This window comes from Battus philenor, unplaced genomic scaffold (genome assembly GCF_028537555.1).
Source record: "Battus philenor isolate CCGP_79_NKW_IND1 unplaced genomic scaffold, ilBatPhil1.0.hap1 SCAF_8, whole genome shotgun sequence".
Taxonomy (NCBI): Eukaryota; Metazoa; Arthropoda; class Insecta; order Lepidoptera; family Papilionidae; genus Battus; species Battus philenor.
Genome location: NW_027181748.1, coordinates 9519018 through 9538430, shown reverse-complemented (window position 1 = coordinate 9538430; position 19413 = coordinate 9519018). Strand labels below are relative to the sequence as shown.

The 19413-nt window shown below is 32.6% G+C and overlaps 1 protein-coding gene across 1 annotated transcript in view; it reads right to left on the bottom strand.

Annotated features, from left to right (window-relative positions):
• Nucleotides 1-19054, bottom strand: part of LOC137931490 (trypsin-1-like) — a 60428-nt gene extending 41374 nt beyond the window's left edge. The window contains exon 1 of the mRNA XM_068774888.1: nt 18843-19054. The gene's annotated coding sequence lies outside the window, so the exon portion shown is untranslated. The remainder of the gene's footprint in view (nt 1-18842) is intronic.
• Nucleotides 19055-19413: the final 359 nt, after the last annotated feature.

The window sequence follows — 19413 nt, the reverse complement described above, 5'->3', positions numbered from 1 at the left end:
ACTTCTTTCCTAGTTAGAAAATACCATCATCTTCCCTTCAGCCGTTGGATGTCCACTGTTAGATATAGGCCTCATAGAATTCCTATAGAACTGGTTGGAAGCAGTCTGCAGATGATCGCCGGATTCCTAATTCGATCTCCCTATTTGAAAAATCCCAGGTATAGCCCTCTCCATGGCACGTAAAACGACTGCGAGCCTGCCAATGAAGGGGACTAAATCTACAATGAAAAAATTATACTATAGATAATAGATAATAGATATGACGAGTAATAATAACTCACCTCACAATAATCTCTGCTGCTATTGTGCCATTCTCTAAATGTTCAAAGTAAGGCTCGCGGCAATCGTACTTAAAGAAAGGTGACGCTTTGGAGGACCTTAATGTCGAGGTTCGAGTTAATATCTCAAGGTCCAGAGGTCGTTAAGTTATGATGGATGACCTATGGAAGAAGAAAGAACCCTTATAGAATTACCCACAAGCTGTAAGTGCCTTGCAGAAGCAAAAATGGCGAAAGACTGAGAACGGCCCAATGACTCGACGCTTGAACGACTAACAAGAAGAAACAATAGATACATGCATAATGACATACTTACAGCAAAGAAAAGTACCTATAATTAAACCATAATTTTTTTTGCTATAAAATAATGTTACCAAATACTATGGTACTTATAGTACATGAATATGTAAATGAAAAATGAAATTATAACTATATATTTTTATTTCACAAGTAAAAGTGTTTACTGCCTACTTACGTGTCTCGAAAACTCATCCATAGCGGGCGCGTCGGCCGAGTAGGGCGACGACAGGCGTGCGCGCAGGTCGCTGCGGGGTCAACGACCGGCCCGTTACGCGGCTTACGTAACAACGTAGCTTACGGGCTCGTAGCGATCGCATTAGCGCGAATCAACCCCGTAGCGGGATCAGCAACGCCGCTGCCCAAGTGACACCATAAAAAGGCCAACTAACATTTGTACCGAAATCTATTTATTTATTATTTTTATTATGTTACTTTATTATTGATCAGATAAACATGTGTAAATCACATTCTGTTTTTAAATGATACATTGAGTATTTATGAAACTTCCTAAACTTCTTTACCCTATTAATGTAATGCATGTAGTGTTTTGTTAATGTAATCTTTATCGAACATTGTTCGATAGTAAATGTGGCTACGTAAAAGCAAATTGTTAATGTAATCAGAGAACACTGAGTTTATTAATAGTATACGGAAATGCAATTGATATATGTTTTTACTCCGTCTGTTTTGAGGCGCCATATACTTACAAGAAAATTTGTAAATAAAATTTATAATTATGTAAAATACTAATCATATTTTATTACATTGTTGTTTCTTAAGTTAATTATTTAATGTCTACAAACTTTTCGAAGCAATGAGTGACATTCTTGTTTGAAATTACATTTAAAAAAGCTGTTTTAAAGTACTATTTCTATGCTTTTATATCAGTAGTGGAGCCATGTCTGTAATTTGAGTATATTTTTGTAAAAAAATATCAAGAATTGACTAAATAGAGAGCAATGAACCCTAACGAGCTCCAGACTTGTCTTGCCCTTGTCTTCTTAAAACGGTCTTAAATAGAAAAGGCATGAAACGTCTTTTAATTTATAATATGTTGAATATGAAATCCAGTTACCAAAAATAAAATAATATACCTCAAATTACCGTGTTTAATCTTTGTAAAATAAAACATTAATACGTCATAGTTATGACAAATTATTAGTATAGAATGTTCATCACGTCCGTACTACCCATGATCAGGGGCAGTGTGAAGAACTGCAAACATCGGCAACATAAAAATAAAATATCCGCAACAGCTAATTTAAGTATTATTTAAATTCATTATTTTGTTTACTTATTTGTTAAACATGAGAATATATAACAATGCATAAAAACGGTGTAATATGTAAATATGCAAATCTAATAAAAACCGAGACCTAATTTTGTTACATTAATTTCAATTTAGTAATAAATAATCTCTTCAGATCACACTAATTAAAATCATTTAGTGAAATGTTAAACACGTTTAACAATGCAAGATTAGATTGTTATCGGGCCCGTATTCGGTTAGTTAATTAATTCCGCAAATTAAATATCATAGCGCGAACAAAAAACCTGCGTGTTAACTAGTGGAAATTAACTTAATCACTTTTATCTAGCTGTTTTGAAATGAAAAACTGTTTCGCTGTGTAAACAAAGATGATGGAAATTTATGAGATCAGAATTACTAAAGTACAATTTCTATAATATAGAGACTAAAGACCACGGCAAGCGAACCGTAATACGTTTACGTACAAGATGAACAGATGACCTTGTTAAAGTTACCGGAAAATATATGATCCATGTCGATTCCAATCGCTGTTATTTGGAAACTATGAGGGAGGCCTAAGTCCAGTAGTGAAAATACTACCTGAAATGATTATGATAATGACTAAGTTAGACAAAAACTCGAATCCGTGTATACGTCATCTACATACCTATGTAACACTGTACAGCCAGTATGAATATTAAAAGAAGAAGTTTAATATATTTTTGTTGCAAAGTATACATTTTTGTTCGTGTGAAGAAAGTTATACTCTGATCTACCATAATCAGCGATATGAATTTCTACTATGGTTATGGTTTTTTCTTTATTAAATAAGGTCTGCTTCTAATTGTCAAAATTTACTACAATATTAAGGTTACACTAATTAAAATAAATTGCACAATAGACAAACAATTGCAAATACACACCACAAGTGTTGGATAAGAATATCACTTTGTTTCGGTGGGATACTAGTATATACGAAATGTACATGCAAAACCAGCGTCTACATCAGTATTAGTACTAAATTTGTTTGCTAATTTGCATATTCGAGGTATTGGTAAATAAGAGCGCAACGCGGATGGAAATAGCAACAATAAAATCATTAAAAATTACGTTAAAGGTAATAAATAATAGTGATACAAGTGTAGGGCATTAATCATTTTATCCTTTTTATTAAGATGCGAACACCAGCAAACTCGAACTATTAGGGGATCAATATCGGATACAATGGTATTGTAAAATAGGGGCTCACATTTTTATATTCACAAAAAACTAACTCTTCCACAAGCTCCCTCCGGAGTAACGCACGACCGCTCTATGTTATTTTCCTTTGTAATAAGAGTGAATCTTGCCTGCCTGGATATTTGTTGTTCACATTGTCTAGAGGAAAACCAATCAATGCGATATATGAACGTCTACCCTTGTGCTCTCGGATTAAGATTGAAACTTGCTTAGAGATTTTGAAGAAAAGCTTTTAAATCATCCACTAACATGTATTGATTGAAGTGACTCCCGTTAGGTTTGTACATACATAATATCTGTCTCCGTAGAGGGTGCGACACATGTATGTTGCTTTTTTTGTGAGCTTAAGGCGATAGTTTTGCAAAGGCAAATTCTTCCAGAACTCATGACACACCGTAGTGTTTTGTTTTGTGTAAGCATTCTTACTTTGAAGTCTACATAAATATGTTACACAAATTTAGAGATTAAAATATATTTAGACGGCCATTTATTAAGTTATCGTGTCAATAAATTTCATTTGAGTATTTTAGGTTTTTATTGCGGAAATTTAATTTCCATGTCAGAAACCGTCTTCTGATTTTTGATAAACTATTAATCATGTATGTTAAATATTTGTAAACTTTACAAGAACATGTAATATTATAAACAACACTTTAAATTTGTCATCATAAATGATCATGTATTAAAATTATATTGCAAGTGTAAACTTTACGGTTTAAGTTAGTTTTAATAGCTATAACTTTTTATAATAAGGCCTGTTAACCGGTTTAATAATATCAACCAGCTGTTACGAAATGTCATTAGGCTATAGGTACAGTCAAGTCGAAGGCTTGCAAGGCTAATGGACGCCAGGCTCGACGTATTGGCAATCTGTAACATCACCTGTCACTTTTAGAACAAGTCATTTTATTTACACTAAAGAAAACAATCATTGCTATTAACCGAAAAAGTAAACAATGACCATTTTGTTTTGAATCAAAACAATTATTCCAAAGAACAAAATCATCAAAAATAGTTCTTCCTTATAAAACAAGCAATTTCGAAAAGTTATATAAAAGAATTCTCAAGTTCGTGGCCATAACTAATTTAGCTTACACATTAAAATATATATTTTAATTTCGATTTCCCTAATAAACGTTATATTTTCTATATCAATGAAAACAATAAAATTGTAAACTGAATAATTGAATGCTCGCAAGTTTTAGAGAGGATTATTACTCGTACATATTTTTGGTGACATCTGGTACCAACATTTATGTTTTAAAAATAATAATATTTTGACTCTTAATTTTCAAAAAACAAATCAAATGTTTTTTCGAATGTTATCAATTTTCAAGCAATATCATATGTATATATTTTTTTATAATTCTTCGAAAATTACACGATATATTAATTCTATTATGACACTGCCAGCCGTACTAGTACTACTGCTAGTGTAAACTCTGTTACAGCCTTCAGTGTCCTTCGAATAGAAATAATCAAACAATACATTCCAAAGGTATTATTAAGATATTCATAAAACACAAAAAATAGGCTCTATTTAAAAATTTTGTTACCACATGCAAATAATATTTATTTATACGTTAATGTGTTTGTATGATTGTGTGAAGTTACTTAGCGTTTTTAAGTGTGTAAAAAATTAAACAGAAAATAATATTTAAAAAAAATTCTGATTATTCAATGATTCCCATATTGACCAAGATATTCCTTTCTCGTATTGCAGATATATAAGTAGACGTTCAGCGCAGGTTGAGCTCCTAGATGGTACGGCGCGTAGCAACAGGAAAAGCCATGAAAACATCGAGAATGAGGTCGGATATAACAGGGTTGTCGGCGCGCCAACGAGTGTCTCTCCGCGCGTTTTATTGCCCCTTTTATTTATTACGGTGAAGATTGAAAGGGGACGCCATTCTGGACGCGAGAGATGATTGTAAAGAACCCCCTACACAACGCACCGGCCTTATGGATCAATCTTATGTAAAAAGCTTTGAAGCTGTGTGCATTTAGTGCATCTTTGTAAGTGTTGTATAAATCGTACGCTTATAGACAAACCAAATAACTTTCATTATTGTCCATTTTTTCTATCGTGTTTCGTGATTTACGAACAACTATATAATGAACCTCAAGCACATGCGGTGAATGGGATATTCACTAGCAACACAAAGTCATAAAAAAAAATTCTGAACTGTCCTAACGTACTTGTAGAAGCTGATGGGCACTACCCAAACACGATGCGGGGTGAAACACAAAATTTCACTAGATATGCTGAAAACGTAGTCGCGCTCCTAATCTTGACCTGATATAATGTTACAGATAACGCTAAATATCCCATAGTAGCCGATAGATAAAAAATCGATTATTATCTATAACAAAAAAAGAAAACAAAATGCGCTTATTTTAGAAAAAAAATAATTGGATAGACTTGTTACTTGAAAGTTTTCACCTCTTACGACTAGAAGTGTAAAGCACGCTGTAATTTTTTTCCCGCGTAAAACTTTTGCCCTGTCATATTTATTTGGTTTGAATATTTATTCATTATATTTGTAGATGACGTCTTTATAGAAGTAAATAGTGATTTTTTTTTGTTTTTTATTACTGATATTATTGCTTCAATAACTATCGATCTAGTTTTCAAACGACATGGATTATCTTCAAACATTTTTCTAATTAACTAATGTGTGAATAACATACGACGATAACCCATTTTGTGTTTAACTTTATCAACACCTTGAATGCAATAGCTGATCGGCAAAATCAATACGCTTTGCCGTGGCGTATTTCACCTTTCCATAAAAGCAGTGCACTTCTCCAAATTTATGTAGCTGGGGTGGCCCCCCATAAAGTTCAGATGTGCAATAACGACTCGGCCAGTTTAAACCGCCGATATTACCCGCTCGCATGAAATATTGATGCCCTGCGTTACTCTGTACAAACACAGAGTAAAAACTGCCGCGGAGCTCGGGGATGCAAAAGAGATGGACTTTGGTTGTGAAATACTTAACAACCCTCGATAGTTTCTTTAAAGATGTTTATTGTATAAATTTCTGCAAGTATTTTTTATTACATAACTATTTTCATTTATTACAAAAAACCGAAAATGATATCATTATATGAACAAAGTTATAGAATTTTAATAATAAATACTTGCCAGATATTTTTAAAATCAGGAATAAGTAAGGTTATGCTGGAACCTACTGCTATAATTTACAGGAAAAACAGTTTTGATAAGAACCACGCTATTGTCTTAAGGAATATTGCACCGCCTGAAAAGTTCGTTACCTAGGAGAATCATTGTTACAGAAAGTCCGTTCTAAACAACCAATGATAGAAGCATTTAATTGGTACACTACGAGATTTTTGTTTTTAATTATACACACCATAACAATGTCGATGATTAGAATTTGTTAAAAATTATGAACGGAAAAGAGCTTCACTTTGTCGTGTTCCTCTAATTTTATATATTAAAACATTTCGATTATAAATAATACCAAATATATGTAACGAGATAGCGTGTTAAATATATATAATTCCACGAAATTTCTAGTGATAATTAATTTCACTAATAAATGACACCGCTATGAAATGTTAACAATAATAATATTTAAAATAAAATGACAAAATTAATCAAAATAAAATATAATCTTTTAGTAAAGAATACAACATGTAATAGATAAAGTTTTGTGAATTTATTTATTAATTACAACATTTAAAGTACGTTTTTAAAAAAATAAATTACTATGGAAAGTTCAAAAATGAAAAGTCTCGTTTGAAAAGCATTGGATACTCTGTGCCGTGAAGGTAACTAGATTATCGTCCGCCATGGCGCGGTCGTGCAATATATCGCACCGATTGAGCCGTTGCTGTATGTTGTATCATTCGCGGAATGATTTTCAACCCCCGTGCATACGTTCACACACCACCCTCCTTTAGGGTGGCGGTCGTCATAGAGTGCTCTTTAGTTACTCTCGCAACGTTTTTAGTTTTATTTACCGAGGTAGAAAACAAATCGGTTTGAAGTTTGGACGAAACATTTTTGAAAGTTATTTACAACTTGATTACTTAATTATATTTTTTTTATTCTTTTGCGCTTCCTGTTAAATATTTTAATATTACATTTAAGATAACATTTGCAACATCATAATATGAAAGCATTTCAATTACACTGTCACAACGTAATTACACAGCCCGTAATTAAATAATTAGACATCAGTTTAGCAAATAACATTATACATGATATTTGTAATCCTCAAGCCATAATAAGATAATTATACTCTACCACATTACTTACTATATTCGTTACAAATTGAAGTTCGCGATACAGCGCATAGCATTGCTAGTAATGTCATAATAATGGTACAGTGTTTATTTTCCTTCAGAAATATTCACCTATGGGTAAATGTACAACTCATTCGCAGTTGATTAATGTGTCCAAAAACCAATAGCAATAATAAATAATTCGAAGGTGATATAATAAGAAAAAGTGGTATCAAAGTACAGATATCTACATATCAAAATTAATTATTATCTAATTTACCAGTGTCTGTAAGTAAATATAAATTTAGTTAAATACGACGAAATTGAAATATATATTTACAATGTGAATCCATTCGTCTTGGAATCTAAAATGAAACGAGTCTTTAATCCAGAAATATCAATTAGGAGGACATGAAGTTTTCTTCTTACATATCCTGCATATAAGAAATTAGCAGAAATAATATTAGTCATATAAAGTGGCTCTATATCAACTTGTCCGGATAATACACACAAGAAGGGGTCGGTTGGGTCATACAAGGTCATAGGTGTAAAAGCTTGAAAGGGTTTACCCTTTTAAATCTTTCACATATAGCTCATTTGCTAATAATTAATGCGTAGTACACCATGTACAAATGACAATGGAGAAATATTAAATAACCTAATGACAATATAGTAAGAAGAAGCATTCCCAAAATTTGAATAAAATATATTAAAATATAACTATATATTAAAATTAATCTTCATTTACTGTCTGTCCCTGCAGACTTTGTGCTTTTGGAAGTTACCGGCCTGTCGCATTCTAGTGAAAAATAAATTATTGTAACGTTGTTCAGTGTGATACGAATATTTACATTTCAATATATACAACTAACTTATAACTTTTTAATGCTTTGAGACATATGAGGGTATAGGTCAATTTGAATTTACCACTTTAAAGATTTACACCTATAGCCAATCACCTGTATGTACATACATACTAATAATGTAGATATTATGATCTCAAGCGATAACAATAATTTACACAAAGTTATACTATACAATTAACTCAGAAAGAGTATGGAGTTGGAACTGAAGACATTTTGTAAGCTTTCGATCGAATTACGGATCAATTGAGGTTAGCGTAGAAACAAAGAGTCGGGACGAGCCGTCCGTCAATAAGTCTCGCCTCGGATCGGTCAGGGTTGGTAATTGACGGGGGGCGGGGAAAAGGCGGTGTACATAGGGTTGTCACTTCTAATGTTTTAATAAAATATTTATTCAAAAATATGAAATGACTAACTCTTTTATTTCGTTTGTTTACAATTTTAAAATGTTCTAATGAATCACGAAAACTTATAAACGCAAAACAGGTTTAATATGCTAAAAAAATAATAATGAAAGTATTACTTTTTATTGGTTTTATAAGTGTGTTGTGTTTTTTTTAAATAAGTATACATGGTATACAAAACAGTGGTTTTTCTGTAAATGTTTACGTTATTTGCACAACTGCAAGTGCAATCTTAATAACGCCGTTGGTGACAACCCTGCGAGACGCGACGTGGGGCAGTAACGGAGCTCCTTCCCCTAAAACATTGTCATCTGAATTTGTGCCCGGAGTAAATAAGAGTCCCGGGGAGTCCTCCGCTCTAATGGCGGCAGATTTATAGATTTTCCTGGATGCCCCGCCGCGCCAGGATTAAATTACGCCGGGCGTATTGGCCGGGAGGAATATTAGCGCTGCCATTTGTTTCGAAGCTTTGCTCTTAACCGTTTTCAACGGACACTCAGATTTTGACATGGAAAATTAGACATGTGACTGACTAGAGAATAATCTCTGAAATCGCTCCCTTTTATGAGTTGACTTACATTTTAATTGACTTTATCTTGGACACCTTTGTATATCAACAAATCAATCGATCAATCAATCGAGCGATCAATTTGTTTATTGTAGTGATAGTTTACGTTCGATTATTTTATACAAAAGGGGTAAATCTATAGCTGATTCACTTTAAAGTTTTGAACCTATTTTCAACTGTGTAAAGTGATCACAATTAAATATGTATTTTTTCTATTGGAATGGAATAGACCAATAACTTAGTGGTACAAAGTCCGCAGGGACAGATAGTTAACAATAATTGGTCCAATATCTTGGAATCCGAGTTTCCTAAACGCTTTTTCTGAGTACGTCAAGATTACGTTGTTTTTATTTCTGAAACCATTTATATTTGAATAGGTTGTTCTATTTATTATTTTACAGGTTGTGCATTCCCTCCGTTAAGGCTTTACTCCTTTAGCCAATCATAATGTATACGACCATAGACTTAAACAAGTAGAGGAATGATCATGGTATTTATTATCCGCGACACAGATAGTTTTAAAACCTTAAAAATATAAAAAATCAGTATTTCATATCGTTTACGACCGACGAAAATAAAGACTTTGATATTGTCCAGTTCCATGTCCATATTTTCAGCTTTCGTTAAATGTTTATGTGAAATAAACATATTTCCCTAATATAATAAGCTTGGAATGAAAGTGAAACCTGGTCATCTCAAAGTAAAAAAGGCACGGCGGTAATCTCTAGCGTTTTAATAACAGTTTTCTTCTACTTTGTCCCCTCGTCGCATTCAACCCTTCGTCTGCCGGATAAGAGGCGGAGGGGTCGTGGTGTCCCTCCCTCTCCTGATTTTAAAAATCGCGGCGGGTTAGGTCACGGGAGCGTAGTTTAATACTCTTCGCTTACTTGGTTTCGCTTTAATTATAACATTAGTCTTTGTAACGCCATAAAAAAAATATTTTTTAAATCTCAGTAAGTTTAAACGAAACAACTCATTTCTGTAAATCATGTAGAAGCATTTAATAAAACTAAGTGGATCGACAACATAGTCATAGTCGCGGGAATTCACTGGACCGGTCTATATGGCGACAGCAAGGCCTATATTTTATGCCCTATGCCTAGGTGAAGTAATTAATATCAAAAGTTAATATAATATAGTTGCTATAGATTTTGATAGTTTTTACCGTTTAATAAATAATTTAAACATCAACACTCATTATATTGCTGACATAACAAGCATTACTGCTCTTTTTCTACAATGATAACATCTTTTATAAAATTAAAACATTACACTTATCTGATGTCTCAGTTTTGAGCAACTAGTTTTAACAGTCTTTTTCTTGTAAATCTTTAATACAATTAAACAAATTAAAAGATTTAAAGGATATTTTTATAGTTGCAGTAATCAAATCATTTAATTCATCGTCACATTTGAACTATGACAACTTAGGATATAGCTAACATAAATAAAGTTTCTATCCAATAGATACTTTTAATGCCACTGATTTCTTTACATTCACTGTAAAACAATTCAAGAAAACAGACCATAAAATAACGACAAAATATTTGACGGCATCAATGTATTAACTATCTAATTTATAGCATTTAATTTATTCTTAATATCTGAACTAAGGCCTTATTAATAAAAAAATCGCTTCATTTTTTATCTTCCCCAATACGTCAGGTCAGCGCTGACAGAGACTGCCGCTTTCCAACCAAAATTAAGAAAGATACCGTCACCAAAGATGTAGCACATAGTAGTAAAGGATAAAAAGAAATAGAAAAGATTAGAGAGGGTCTTTGCAAACTCGTAAATAAAAATGCAGGAAATCAATAAATTACGAATATTAAACAAATAGTAGTAGTTAATATTGATAAAAAAGAGATTTTTTAAAATAACGCTCGATGATAAGGATAGTCCTTTTTTGTAATTCACACATTTAAAAAATGAAATCCCCATACAAACGACGACCATATTTACTAACGAAGATTGTCTCCCAACCTTAATAATAAATGGTATTAAAATATAAACACCAGTATTTAAAGATTCTTGAGAGGTTGATTAACCTTCTTACCAATACCAATACCGCAAAGAATATCCTATCAGAAAACCTCAGAAATCAGGTCATAAAGCTTGACCGACTCATGCGTGGATGGAAGCGTACGTTTTGGACTTCATCAGAGCTGAAAATTGGCCGTCATCTAGTTCCGATATATCCGCTAGATTATGATTTATAAACAGATTTAGAGTCTCGTATGCTATGATATTTTGAAATCCCGAAAACAATCTAAAACATTGGCAGTAAAGAACTTTTCGTTCAATTGATCATTGGCCTCAACGTTTCGAGTACTAGTAAGCTTTACGTAATTTCAATGTTGTTATTTTATTGTTTAAACTAACACACGTTACGGTAATAAATGCTTTATTAATAAAAAAGCAGATATTTTCTTGGAAGAATATTAATGTCTAGACTAAGTACACAGCGACGGTTTATTTGGTATTCACATTAAGTTTTAAATTTTAAGTGCTGCGTAGGATTGAGCTATTAATTAGCAATGTCTCTAAAAAAGCTACTACTATCAATTTTAGCAATGTATTATTATTTAAGAGTTTTTTTGCATAATAATATGTTAATTTATTTAACTTATAAACACACACACACACACATATTTACACACACATACACACATATTTATATATATATATATATGTATATATATGTGTATATGTATGTGTGTGTGTGTCATGGAACACACAAAGGTCGCACTTGTATTCATGAGTTAGGGCGGATCTCACTTTGCTCCCTTAAAAAAAGAAGCAAAAAGATCTCAATGGCTACACTCGGACAGCTACATATTCGCTTTAAAACAGAAAAAATTATTAATCTGTAGGTCGCGGATTCTTGAATCTCAAACTCTAGATAAATTAATAAATAATTGTTTTATGAAAATATATAAATTCCATTAAAACATTGAAATTTAATTAAAGAAATATTTGACAGTGCTCAGAAATTACTTTTATAATATCTTGGACCATAGAAGTAAAAAACTCTTCTTTGTTTGTAAGTTGTGGGTATTCCGCTTATTAGTGGCGTAGTGAATATTACTTCTACTGTGTTCGTTGCAAAAACAACGCAAAATGTTGTACTACATGAATTTGCGAAGATATGGAAGGACTTTCTACATTCGCGTAGGAATTAAAAGCCACTGTTACTATGATTCCTAATTTTTTAGAACCCCTTAAAAAAAGTTCATCATTTTAATTTTTCAACATGTTTTGTGTAAAATAGCCGTCAATCAAAAGTGAGGCATTGGTTACCAATTTCTAGAATGTTTCATCAGTGTACAGACACATTAATCATTTGCAATTACGTTAAACGGGCAAAGGATCCAACGGGCCATACTACGACCGCATTGTGAATAGGTACTCCACTGACAGTGGACAAATAACAAAACTGGGTTAATCTTTTGCCTCCCACTACGCCTCGGGGTAGGGAAACCCCCATAGTGTTGTCTCTTTCTACAACAAATGAAACTGAAAAGAGCAAATTACCTATGAAATGCTCTATTAAATTATGAATTTTTTAAAAAAAACTATTACGTGTTTACGTTTATTTATTTATTTTATTTACGGAATAGTGTAAATATTTGAACATTGATAATAATGATACAAATAAAAAAATATTGTGATTATTTTTTCAGGCAAGACCGATTCGAAGAAGTTCTGAAGGATTTTAAGTAGTGGTGTTCAGCCCGTTTTCAGAAGTTCCGATGTTCACCTGGCCCCTTGTTGCTTTGAGCTGTTTCAAGGCAATCCTTATCTGGTACTGACTGACGTACGGGATATTCATAGTGTCCCTAAATGGACAGCTTGGCTTTCAGGTTTTTGATCACAGGCATATGTATAACTGTGGAAATAAATACAAATTATGCTTTGGGATTTGGCTTAAAAATTTTAAGAAGTTCCTGTCTTTCTAATTTTGTACTGTTTTGCCTAACATGTATAGTAGTAGATCTGTAATTTTCTCGCTAAAGTGCTTGAATAATTGATCCTGGAGGAATAGCGAGAAATAAAAGTTACAAACTTTCTGCAAAAGATTTTTATTAGCAGCTTCAATAAACCCGCTTAAATTTATAACAAACTCAGTAATGTTATTATATATTCCTGTAACATAATAGTTAATTATGATTATTAATATCACGTTAGTTTATCTATGTGTGTGTTTTGCTAAATGATTTTATACTGTATACAAAATATAGAAGTTGTAGAGTGATTTTTTACAAGCACTTGAATTAAGTATGATTAACCGTAGAATCCAAACAAAAACGTTATCGTTATTTCAGCTGTAGTTAATTGCGGAAACTGCTCATTATAACAATTGTAAAAGTCTACGTAAATTTTGTTTATTATTTTTATATATTTAACTTTATTGTGTAAATGAGGATGTGAATTTTAAATCCATTGTATCATATATGCATATTTAAGTAAAATTTCCTGTAACTTAAGATACTGGAGGAACATATTATAATATTACGGAAACTTATGTGTGTATATATTTGTCAATTGTAGATTATTAACATAATATCTACGAAGTCTCACCAGATTTGCGTGATGGAATATGACCTGTGCATTCACTTTAAGACACAACGCCTGTGTAAAAACTAAATCCTCAGTAAAGCTACGTAAAAACGATTAAACGTTTAATTATTTTGCATTGGTTTAGCCAAGTTTTAAAACAGTTAATTACTCTGTCGAAGTAAACACCAGTTGTATTATAGTTACAAGTTATTTTAATTTCTTCTTTTCGGTCGTGCACTCTTCTTTGGTAATGGTTATGCCCATGTCGTTTCTGGTGCTCCTGCTGCCTTAGCTATGCGCCGCAGTGTTTGCGAAATAATAGCATTCACTTACTGAATTTTTAATAATGTACAATAACAATAATATTATATATTTTAAATTAAAAAAAAATAGCGGTGATTTACAAGTCTTACTATCAACGAGTGGTTATTATATGATCTTCTTTCAGTGTAATTTTCTAAATTCATAACAATGTCTTTTTAATTTTCATTAATTCAATTTTTATGTGACATGGCTTTAAATTTTTTTAATATCAAGTAAAGCGAACCAACAATTTTTTGGTTTCTTTTAGACTTTAAATTATAACGAAACAAAAAAGATTCGGGCAATAAAAAGCTAAAATTCTCGAAACGATATCGCTTTAGACGTATTGAAATATTATAATACGCCTAAACCTATAATTTGATTAAAACCGAGGCGAAAAAGAAAAGGAGTCCATTGAAATGGGTCATTAGAATTTGGGTCGGTAATGATCAGGCGCGCATCGCTTATTAGTTTTTTTGTTTGTTGTGTGAGTGTTGTTAAGCGTCCAGGTACTTCGATTAGATAAAACCTGATCATATGGATGTGCTAACCGTGTTTACAGAATGTGATCTTTCATCACGTTGTAGCATCGGAGGGGAATGTCTGTTTATTGGCTACAAACTCTACTCGATTCATCCTTCTTAAACTAGACTCCTTCAAGAAACATAACCCTGAGAAGAAATGAACTGCCGAAAACAGTTTTTAGCTCTAGAATTCAGGATGGATAAACTATAAGTTCAATAATGATGTAAAAACCATAAAGGTTGACACCACCGAATGCTATCGAATATGATGTTTGGTCGCACTCTAATATCTTCTTTTTAAGATTACTTCTTTATTTCTGAAAGTCGTAGTCCTGGCTAGAACCTTTCGAATCTTGAAACTGATCGATTTCTTTCACCAACTTTTGTGTATGGTCAGTCTAATTTACTAAATTATCTATAAACAGTATTAAGAGGGCCTATTCAATAAAGAAATTCCATTGTAGTTGTAACGTTCAACCATTTTGGATCCAAAACTTATGGTTTTTGTTCATCGATAATGGGAATCGCGGTTTGGTTGCTTCAGATTATTAACCGTTTGACTTTCAAGGTTTCATCTAATTCGGTACAAATCTCCGACAGTACACGTGGCGTATGCTAGTAAGACGGGTACCCTGTGCAGTGTTGCGATATCATTGCTCCGGTGTACAGTAAAAGCAATTTCAAGCGGAGGCTGCTGGCAGTGGGCCAGTGGAAATAAACTTGCTACGACATTCGGAGAGCAATACATGCTCCTCGGGTATGTTTAGCGTGCTTACCTCTATTTTACCACTAGTAAAAGTTGTCTTCTCGCTCTTTGCCCAATTTCTGAACTCATTTGTTTAACATCTTCCTTCGATACTTAGCTAAATATAAAAACTTCGTCCATTATAACCATTAAGATGAAAGGTTAGAATTATATACTTGATCAAATTATTCTTTTATTTGTAATTACCAAGAAGATTGTGAAAATTGTTAATTTCTGCTTAAGAAGTAGCTACAAATAATTTTATATTTCTACAATTGCTATTTATTACAATAAAGTTTAAAATGCAAAATGAGGACAACGCTCACTATATATTCATGTGGGTGACGCACATTTAGTGCAATGACTAATTGAAATGTCCATATCATCAATTCTTTATTTCCCTTCAAATTGAAAACATTTTTGTAGGTGAAAGACCTCTTCTGTCACTTAGGTACAAATATTAAGAAGCTTGTGTCTTCCGTTTATAAGCCTTGCCGAGATTTTTGGAGAACACTATAGCAATATGTTCTCCGTCAGCCTTCTTGTTAGAATGTCATCATCATTGTCTGCCGACCTAGCTATTACCCTTAAACAACTAAATCGTTCCTAATTCAAAACTCAAATGACACAGTGACTAATTGTTGGCGTACTTTCAAACGTAACGGTCGTGTCGTAACGATTTGATCCAATGAATTCTTAACGTGAACGAGCTTTGGTAAAATTACTAAACTACTAGGCAAAAATGTAAAATAGTGATGACTACTTCGGTAATACAGAGGTAAATTGTATAACTTAGCATCAAGTTAGCTAGTAACGTCACTTACACTAAAAAAATGACTCACCAAGCAAATTCCGACTGGTATTTCACTTCGATTAACTCTTTTTTAATGTTTATGTTGTGTCTACGTTGTCCATTAGGATAGACGGATTTCTGTTTCGCGATAATGTAGAAGATATCTAATGTTATCATAGGTTTGCGTCTTTATTGGTAAAAATCGTGAGAGCTGTCTGAGAGGTAGAAGCAATTTAAAGCAAAGTAAGTTGGCCAAAAGCCAGACGTCCGACCGGTCTTAGCTTACGACAACGTTAGGCATCGGAGATAAAAGTCGAAACTATATCATCGCATAACTTTTGAGTGCAGTTTTAGCGATATCTTAATTTAGTCACATTACAATTTGTCCACATCTATTCATAATATCAGTACTAGTTTATAAATGCAATCTTTCAATAGCCTTTGAGAATATAGACGTTTGCATTAAATATTATTCAAGATTCACAGTTTATAATGGATTTAAAAACTAATAAGTACTTTTATTTATATTAATATACTAAATATTTCACTTACGAAAAATTGAGCTCAATAAAAGAAAGCATGTACACCTATTAGGGCAATGTAATGTTGAAAGATAATGCTCGTTGACAATTATATTATTTTTGAACATATGCTTTGGTTATTCATATATATCATTAAAATATATCATTGAAAGAAAATTATATTAAATATTGTAAAAAATTCCTAATGAAACCACTAAAGCATACATAACCACAGTGGTCAAAAATTAACATACATCTGTCTAAAAATTAGGCATTCGAGAGAATTTTAATATTCGATTAGATACATCTCAGGTATACTAATAAAGAATTTATATCAAATACTTTCAAAAAATAAAATTTGGTGGATGGACTGGCCCAGATGAAAATCTTAAACATTCGGGAAATCATATTAAGAATAAATTATCAAAAAACACTTATAATAATCTGAACAGTTAGTTTTAGATAGAATTCACCGTTTTCACATAAAAAGAAACCTACAAATAAATATATACTTGTGCAATCATGATGAGGCGCTAGGTTTGCGTGGAATGGCCGGTGTTACGTTTTTCTTGGAGGTTGTAACCCATGGTTATCTTGTGTATATAGTGAGGATTCATGCTTAGAGTGTAGTGTTCCCAATTCATTCCTACAGTCAGTTTGTGCATTTCTCATGGCGAAGGAATGCTGTAACTAAAAAAATCTTTTAGAATATTTGCAATGTTGCGAGTACTATGGCATTCGTTCGCAAAGGGTTTATGAACCTTTTCTCACTCTGGAAATAAAGCATTTAATTTCTTAAGAATCCGTCGACCAACTGGTCATCGTTCTAGAAAAATGCGCTCGTCTTGATGCAAATTAAATATGTTTTGCAAGTAACGATAGGTTGCAATATTTCGAAATTTAAAAAAAATCCATCGATTTTATTACACAATCTTTTGAATCATTTGTAATAACATTCAGCGTAAGTTTTTACAATCTCTGTTATTTAAATATGTAGAATATTAATACTTTAAAAATAATTAATACTCCTAATACATGTATCGGGTGTAAAAACTTTCGGTACGGCAACAGCAGAATCAATTTGAGGCCAGATTATTGGCGAGTGGCCAATCCGCGTCCAGTATCCAACAACCGCAGAACTGCATATTATTATACCTATAATGCTTGCTCTGACATCAATCACAAAATTTTAACACATGGACAGTGTTGCGATGTACATTACTAAATATTAGACGAAACCTAACACCAACAAAAGAATTGTTGTTAATAATGCAAAGTTTTTGTTACACAAACAAAAAGATATGTCTAGAAATCTATCATCATCATCACCATTTCCGCCGCAGAACGTTCACCCCTGTATGAACGCTGGATGCAGGCCGCTTCCTGTCGGTCTTATTAGATATCTATGTGAGAGACCCATATTCAACAGTGGACGTCGTACAGAATCAATAATCAAGTCAAATAGTAAAAATTAATGTATCTACATGCGGTAATCGTTAATATTCTTTATGGAACTAAACAAGAAATTATAGACATATATTACGCTAACTAGTTTCTTTTAAGAAAATATGTCACCTTCCAAATTAAGGAAAACATTTTACGTTGAAAAGATATAAACTGATGTCATTGTTGTTACAAAAAAACGGAAGATAAACACGAATTCTCTATATTGCAAACCTATTATAAGCTTATTCCATTAATATTTAAAATAATTTAAAAGATTACGAAAATAATGCCAATTTATTTAAATTGCGCAGCAAACGATTTTCTAAAAGAGTCGATAGGAATTTCACTTTCCCGGAAGGCATGTCTGTCATTCAGTAAAGAACGTAGCATATGCGTGTTGTGCGATATGCGTGCTTGACTGCAACTGCTTCTGAGGAAGCCGAAGGCGTTTTGATGCGATCTTATATAACTTACCATTTTTGCAGCTTAACTTAATTTAATCGGATTAATTCGATGAATCGTGGGAAACATAATAGTAACTAAATGTATGTAATGGTTACTCACACGAATATCTGTAATTTCATTTATGAGAATTTGATTTCATATTTCTCGATGAACATTTTTTTTTATTTTTTGTCAATGAAAAAAATACAGAGCGTAAAATAGGTTCAGTTTCATTAAAGTATTAAAATTATTAAATATAATGAATCATATATAAAACTCTTGGAATCAAATTAGTTTTACAGACACAATATTTTATAATATACAAACAAAAAGCAAGCTGAAGGTACCTACCGATACTTCGTAGACAAAGATAGCTATTCTCTCGCAGACAGGCAATGTTCTAGTAAATGCCACTTCTTTAAAATTACGTGCTCAATCGGTTGATTGGCTTTTTCTTTGATGTGCTTGCCCTTTTATTCGTTACTGTTATGATTTACGCCGTGAAACAGTTTATTTGTAAGTGTATTCAGATTTATTTTCTGTCACATTGTCAGAACGTCTGCCCTGGCAGGGTAATACGAGGATAAACAGCAAGCCGTAACTTTGCGCCGGGGACACCTTGAGCGTTTAAATTTAGATAATTTCGTCAATGGTTATTTCATCGATACTTTCTGCGCATTTATAATCCAATATACATACGGAGAACATCGATTGAAATCGTTCCGGTACTTTACGACTTTATTTCTGGCCGGCGTGTTTTCTTTGACTGCGTCAGTTAGCTTGGGACGGAGCATTCGGGTGTGTATTGGATAAATATTAATAAAGCCGGCGGCCTCGTTTCTGGGAAGTTGGGAGGATCTTATTATAACCGCAATAGCACCTATAATTAGCACCGTCCAAATTACCAGTGGCGTGTAGGTAC